Consider the following 6855-nt stretch of genomic DNA (forward strand, 5'->3'; position numbering starts at 1 on the left):
TTTCCTGTCAACTCTATTCCATGCTTTGCCTTACTCCTTTTCCAAGTGTTTTCTAAGCGCACGCAGCCCAGTGTGTGAAATGTGTCACAGAGTCACGGGCAGGAAGGCTCCTTAGCTGGGTCAGGGATGCCATTCCCTCAGCGAGGTGGCTGAGCCGGGCTGGGCTGTGCTGGGCTGGGCTGTGCAGGGCTGGGCTGTGCCGGGCTGGGCTGTGCCCGGGCTGGGCCGTGCCCGGGCTGGGCTGTGCTCGGGCTGGGCTGTGCCGGGCTGGGCTGTGCTGGGCCGGGCTGTGCCGGGCCGGGCTGTGCCCGGGCTGGGCTGTGCTCGGGCTGGGCTGTGCAGGGCCGGGCTGTGCCCGGGCTGGGCTGTGCCGGGCTGGGCTGTGCCCGGGCTGGGCTGTGCCCGGGCCGGGCTGTGCCGGGCCGGGCTGTGCCGGGGCCGGGCTGTGCTGGGCCGGGCTGTGCCCGGGCTGGGCTGTGCTCGGGCTGGGCTGTGCCGGGCCGGGCTGTGCCCGGGCTGGGCTGTGCTGGGCCGGGCTGTGCTCGGGCTGGGCTGTGCCCGGGCTGGGCTGTGCCGGGCCGTACGGGGTGGCGGCGGGAGCCCCCCCCGAGCCTCCCGGCCCCGCCGCGCTGCTGCCCCGGCCGCGGGCAGAGCTCTGCCCCTGCTCCTCCAGCGGCAGCTCCGCCCCGACGGAACGGGAATGAAAACAAACGCCTATTTCTCTTCTTGATTTTTATTTTTTTTTCCCCAGGCTGGCATGTATTAGTAGTGTACATTAAAAGGCACGATTTGAGTTCTGCGGACTCTTAAAATGACCAGACAGGAGGACCATGAGGATATGTGTTTCTTTGGAATGGGGGAACAGGAAGAAGTAGCCTTCCTAGCACACCTGCTTTTAAACTCAAAGGAATAGCTGTAAACACACAGACACCACATTCTCCTCGGACACTGATATACCCACCTAGAAACTTATCCAATGTAACCACAAACTTTTTAGGCTAAAAACCCCATATCAGACTCCCTACTCCCCAGTCAGCAAAGAAGAGAGGAAGGTGGAAAGACATTAAAGGCCTACAATGGGAAGAAAAAGGAGGCAGCACAGCATTTTTTCTCAATGACATCTTTGCAACCCTTCAAGAATGACCAGAAGCATATTTCATGACCTTGTTTGTGATAATCTTTGAGCAGTTCTACACAATCACCATCCTCAACAGATACTGCCTAAAATCTCAGCTGAATGAGAAAACAATCCCCACCCAAACACCAACAAATTCGGTTTTGGGTGTAGCTGTAGAAGAAACAACAGATAGCAACAGGTTTCCATGAAAAATTTAGGGATACAGAGGGAATCCTCACGTTATTACTCCCTCTGCACTTTGATCCTCCAAATCCAGCCCTGCTTGAACAGCATGCAGGGAATGCTCTACAGACAGAAGCTTTTAGCCCCCTGTCCACTGCCAGCAGAGTCTTGCACTGGGTTTATTCCTGACAGAGTAACTTTTAGCTGGCTGACCTTAGCTCCTGTCCCCGAGGTCCATTTTCCAATACATTCTTTGCACAGTTAGGTGTCTTTGCTGCTACAGCAATGAGAAACCAATTTACTCCTCTCTGAAAGCTACAGTCAGAAATGTAGAAGTTTTAATCCCAGGTTTTATGGAGTACCACTGAGTGTGAGAGACTTTCAATCTTTTCTGTTCATATCATGGGGGGGGGAACCTCAAAAAACAAAAATCACTAACCAGAGGCTAACCTGACAGGTGAAATTTCCAAATCATCTAATGCTGGCATGAGGCAGCCTCAGACTTTCAGTTATTTCGCTATGCAAACAGGTAGCAATGCAAACATAGGAAGGAAGTTTAGAGCAGAAGTTTCAAAAAGTGCCAGCCAGGAACATTCTCCAGGTTCTGATCTATTGTTTACACTGAATGCTCCACTGAGCATTTACCCTAAATTATTTCATTTTTGTACGCCTGACATAATCTTCATGACTTCTGTAACCCATTTATAACAAGAAAAACTCAAGTAATTAACTTCCAGACCATGTTATAAAGGCCAACTAAAAAAAGATTCCTAACATACGATAGTGTAGAACTAAGGCAAATTTGCTGAATAACAAACAAACGGGGTATCATTCAGTATCTTCTGCTGCTAGCCATGTGTAGTTCTTGCAAACATTGTTGGTTTTATTCAACAGCTGTGCATTCTGCAGTTCTAGGTGCTCTCAAATTTGCCTGCTGCATTACTTTAAATTCAGACCTTACCTGCATTGTTTTAAGGTACTTTAGCAAAAAACTCATGGCTACATACTGCCAGGAGTTACAAATCCAACTGATGACCTTTACAATAACAAGCTTTTATTTACCAAGCCTGGAATTTTTGTGCAACAGCTAGCAATGTCTTTAGTAGCCAAACTTTGTACCTTTATACTTCAACAGCAACCTGTAGCTTCAAAAGTGCTATATTAGAATTTCAGCAACATGGCCATGACTAATGTGTGATTACTGAGCACTGTGGTATCTTTCTCCTTTACCTTCACCTCCTACTCCCCCCTCAATTATTAGCATTTGACTTTACAATTTTTTTTTAAATAGTCTGCATAAATTACAGTAATCAAAATAAAACAGCAACATATCATGGTGAAATAGGGTTCCTATTAATTCACATTCTTGAAATACACATATTTTTATTTCACAGATATTTGGGCAGCCAAAAAAGTAATCAAAATACTCCACCCTCTCCTTGTTTTACCAGTTAATCTTTGACATGACTCTCGGACTCAGAGAGAGCAGCAGTAAGTGCATATCTCAAACTTAGCCCACCTCCAGGAGCACAGTCCCATTTACAACCATTTACTTTTCAAAAAGTGGTTGAAACTCTTCAGCCTTACAGCACACAGCAGAGATCAGCCGCTATGTGTTTACCGTGCCCGCTGTTTTCCCCTTACCTTGCACCGCGATCCAAAGACACCGGGTCTCCTTTCACGTACGTGTAGCCGATAAAAACCCCGAGCGCTCCAAGGCTGCTTCTGCCGGAGCCATCTCATCTGTATTCCTCGGGAACTGACTTACTGTGTTCCTCCCGTCCGAAACAGCTGCTAGCTCGGCTAACCCACCTTCTTCTCAGATCACTCATAGTGAAAACATTCCTCACTTCCTGTCTCAAAAAACTTGCTCTGGATATCATTCCACTGGGTAAAGAGCTGGGGGGGTGGAAGAAAATACTACAACAAAATAAACCTGCGCCAGCCGGCTCTTCGGGCGGCCTCTTTCATGTGACACTGTGCCGCATGAGCGCAAATCGCGTTCTCAGAAATATTTTCGAATCGGCCGTCCCTGGGTGCCTCTGTGTGTGTGCATTTAATTTCTTTTCCTGGAGGCGTTCCCCTCGCTCTATCCATGCGGAAGGATACGCTGAAAGAATTAAAGCGAAGGCCCGTATGCTTGTAGCCCATTACCTCAGAGAGTTGGAATGCCTGGCAGGGAGAATGTCAGCAATGAACAGCTGCTTCTCTGGCTACAGGGGCGCTACACAAATAGGGGTTACAACAAATAGCAGGCAATCCTTGCTTTTTTTAATCATATGATCATTTATTTTAAGCCTTTCCAATTAAGGCAAATGTCTTACCAAAATTCTGTTGGTGTTGTTTTCATGCAGCTTGGAAATATTTTCAAGGTTTAAATTCCTGTGTGCTTTATCAAATGACCTATGCATATACACTTATGTCCTTGTGAAGTTTCAGCTGTTAGTGAGATACACAGGAAAAAAAAAAAAAAAGGCAGACTAAAGGCTGATCTTTCAGCCTGTCTGGACTTAAAAACTCCCAAAGGTGTCAGTAGAAATTATACCCTTAAGAACAGCTGTCTTAGCAAGCTTTAAATGCGTATAAATTCAGTACTATTTATAGTGTTTAACTAATGCAAACACCACAAGAGGGGCTGTGCTCCAGTCTCACAAGTATATGAAGACCTCCGTGTGTTTGTGAGCATGTGAAATCAACAGTTGTGTACAATTTGGAATATTCCACATTGAGTGAACTGGGCAAAAACTTATACAAATTTGGAACCAGTCAGGGATGAGAAAAAAGGTGAGTATGTGAACGCTGACTAATAACTGTAAAACCTAGAAAGTGTTTTGGTAATGTGAAGTGCACAAACATGCTACTGTCTGAGCAGGTCCAACCTGCAGGTCAGCTATGCAAATAGCAAGCTGCTCACGAGGACACTAACCTCAGCTGAAATATGTAGGTAATTTTGTACTAGAATGAATTCTTCTGAGTTATCCCTCCTGATCATCTTCTCTGAGATCAGAGTATCACTTTTTTATTCCCCTCCACACATCAGCCATAATTATGGTGAGCAGTCCTTAAGCAACATATAAACCATTAGTTGGGGGAATCTTGTGTTGAGTAAAATAAACTAACCCTGAACTAACCCAAATAGATACTCTTTGCTAAAGGTGTCTGCTAGAGGACAGAATTGCAGTTACTTGCTGGAGAAAACTGACTGATACAATGTATGAAAATTCCAAGCCATGAAAATTCAGGTTTACAGAGGCAACCCCGCCTATTTCTAAAGAATTCATACTGGAAACAAAGTCTCAATTCTCATATCTGTCACATTTCCTATTTTAATTCTTCATCACACCCTTTTCCTGCCTGATTCCCTGCCTAGAAATTGCATTTATTAGACCTTCCTTGCTTTCCATAGTTAGTTCTTGCTGCCTTTTCCTTCTTTTCTTCTTCATTAAAGACAACACCTCATCTTAAAAGAGACAGCTATGACATTGTCAATATGTTCCTTTGCAGCTTACATCTCCGTTTGAAGCTCATCACATTTGTATTCAAAAATATTATTTTCTTCTGCTTTTTCCTTCTTATAACCCCAGTTATAAGAAAACCAAAACTTTGTGGTTTTCCACACTTTCTCCATATTGCCCCACCTCATTTTTTTTAATCTTATCACCTCTGTATTACCTGCTTTGCTCCAACTATTAACTCTAATGAAAGGGACAGAGACAAAGGCATCCATGAACATATGATGGACTCTGGTAAAGACACATCAATAAAATGTACAGTGATCACCTGAGGGCACAGTACTGAGCTTCTGCTTCCCCCTTTAAGCCCCAGCCAACACTCACAACATTCGTCGTTCTTGACTTCATCTTTGCTGTACTCTTTATTCTGTTTTTGAAGTTTATGTAAGGAAATTAATAATATCCCAGAGCAGAATTTTGCACCCTTTTTTCTATAGGTACAAGGGAAAGTTTCTGTCCACTGGGTTGAAGATAGCCTGCTACTTTTTTTTTTCTCAGAAAAAAGAAGACATCCTCCCTTCTGGGACAGGTTTTTGGAGGGTTGGTTTGGTTTTTTTATCTTGGTTCAAACATGTGATCGCAACTTGAATGTATCAGGCAATAGGTGGAAGTGGATGCAAATATTCCCCTTATTGTTGTCATCTTATTGTATTTCATATTTCTGGAGTCCCATCTTAAAGTCCATACCTTCTTGCTGGTCCTATTATGCAGCTCCTCTCTGCAGCACAGTTCCTCATGGTTTCCACAGGGGCTCAAGCAGCTGTAGCTCATTTAGAATAGCTGGGACCCACTTATCTAACACATAGATCTTACAGGGACTCTCTCCACACCCCTTATTTCAATTCCACAGGAACTCTCCAGCATCTGGTCTTTGTATTGACTAAAGGTAAAACAGAAAGTTGGAAGCAAGCCAAACAGGAAGCAGAATCAGGCAGCCTCCAGGCAGAAAAGTGGTACGCAAGTATATACTCCTCAGCCTAGTGGAAAGTTACCCATTTGTGATAAAATTCCAGCAGGATAACCCGGAAACTGCTAGTTAAAGGGGCTTTCCCACAGTGCTGAAACAATGAAGAAGTCTTGTGGAAAAATATCTTAATTTACACCATGCAAGATAGTAATGTCATGAACTGAAAAGTCAGAATACCTGTAATTCTAAATCTGAAAGCTGTTCTCTAAACAAATTCACTTTATTAATCATGTTTTGTCTCTGAAGCTTTCCTGTTTTTACATCATTCTATTTTTTATTTGCGAGAAAGTAAGAGATGGCTGGATCTTTATGCATCATTATATGTTTTTGATGGTAGTAGAGAGGAGTGCTAGAAAAAGGACCATACCATATGTCTATTACATGCTTGAAGCCTGCAACTTCATGGGTACAAGATTCATTTTTACTTAGAAGGCACTGTAAAGTGTTGAACATGTTCTATTAAGTAACTAGTTAAGGTTATAGAATTTTCCTATTAGAAGAAAACAGGCAGTTTTCCTACACAGAATGTAGTGCTGAACTTGAAGAAATGAGCTTCTGCTATTAGTTGCAAAGGAAACTTTCCTCAAACACAGTAGCTTTTTGTAGAGTAAATCCTTTACTGATTAAATAAACTTAATTCTTGTTTCTGTAATGCAATAATTATTTTTCTTTTTCCGATACTGCAACACAGTACAACATAATTGAAATCTTAAGAAAGCAAAATGTGTCTCTTAAAGGTTAAAATGGAATGGTGTAGTTAAACTGATTTGTTATTGGCTCTCTCTCGCTGTAACACCAGTGGAGTCAGGCAAACAGCTCAGATCATTAGCAATAATTAGTGTAAGCTATCTCTGTATGATGTTTGATTTATATTAGGAACAGTGATGTAGAAAGGGATTAATACAGCTGTTAACTACAATGCCTGGAGTTTATTTTAATCAGTGGCATTACTTGGAAAAGACCCTTTATCTCTAGGCTGGGCTTTCTATATGACCACTCATTAAACCAGCTGAAATGAATCCAAGGCATTGGTGCAAAAGATAAATTGTTTGCCTCAAACATTACTTCTTTTTTGC

The 6855-nt window shown here is 43.3% G+C and overlaps 1 protein-coding gene across 2 annotated transcripts in view; it reads right to left on the reverse strand.

Moving 5' to 3' along the window:
* The window catches only part of PTPN21 (protein tyrosine phosphatase non-receptor type 21), a 43701-nt gene extending 40386 nt beyond the window's left edge, over positions 1–3315 (reverse strand). For both annotated transcript variants that reach the window (XM_059474710.1, XM_059474709.1), the window contains exon 1: positions 2945–3315. The gene's annotated coding sequence lies outside the window, so the exon portion shown is untranslated. The remainder of the gene's footprint in view (positions 1–2944) is intronic.
* Positions 3316–6855: the final 3540 nt, after the last annotated feature.

Source organism: Ammospiza nelsoni, chromosome 6 (assembly GCF_027579445.1).
Source record: "Ammospiza nelsoni isolate bAmmNel1 chromosome 6, bAmmNel1.pri, whole genome shotgun sequence".
Lineage (NCBI taxonomy): Eukaryota > Metazoa > Chordata > Aves > Passeriformes > Passerellidae > Ammospiza > Ammospiza nelsoni.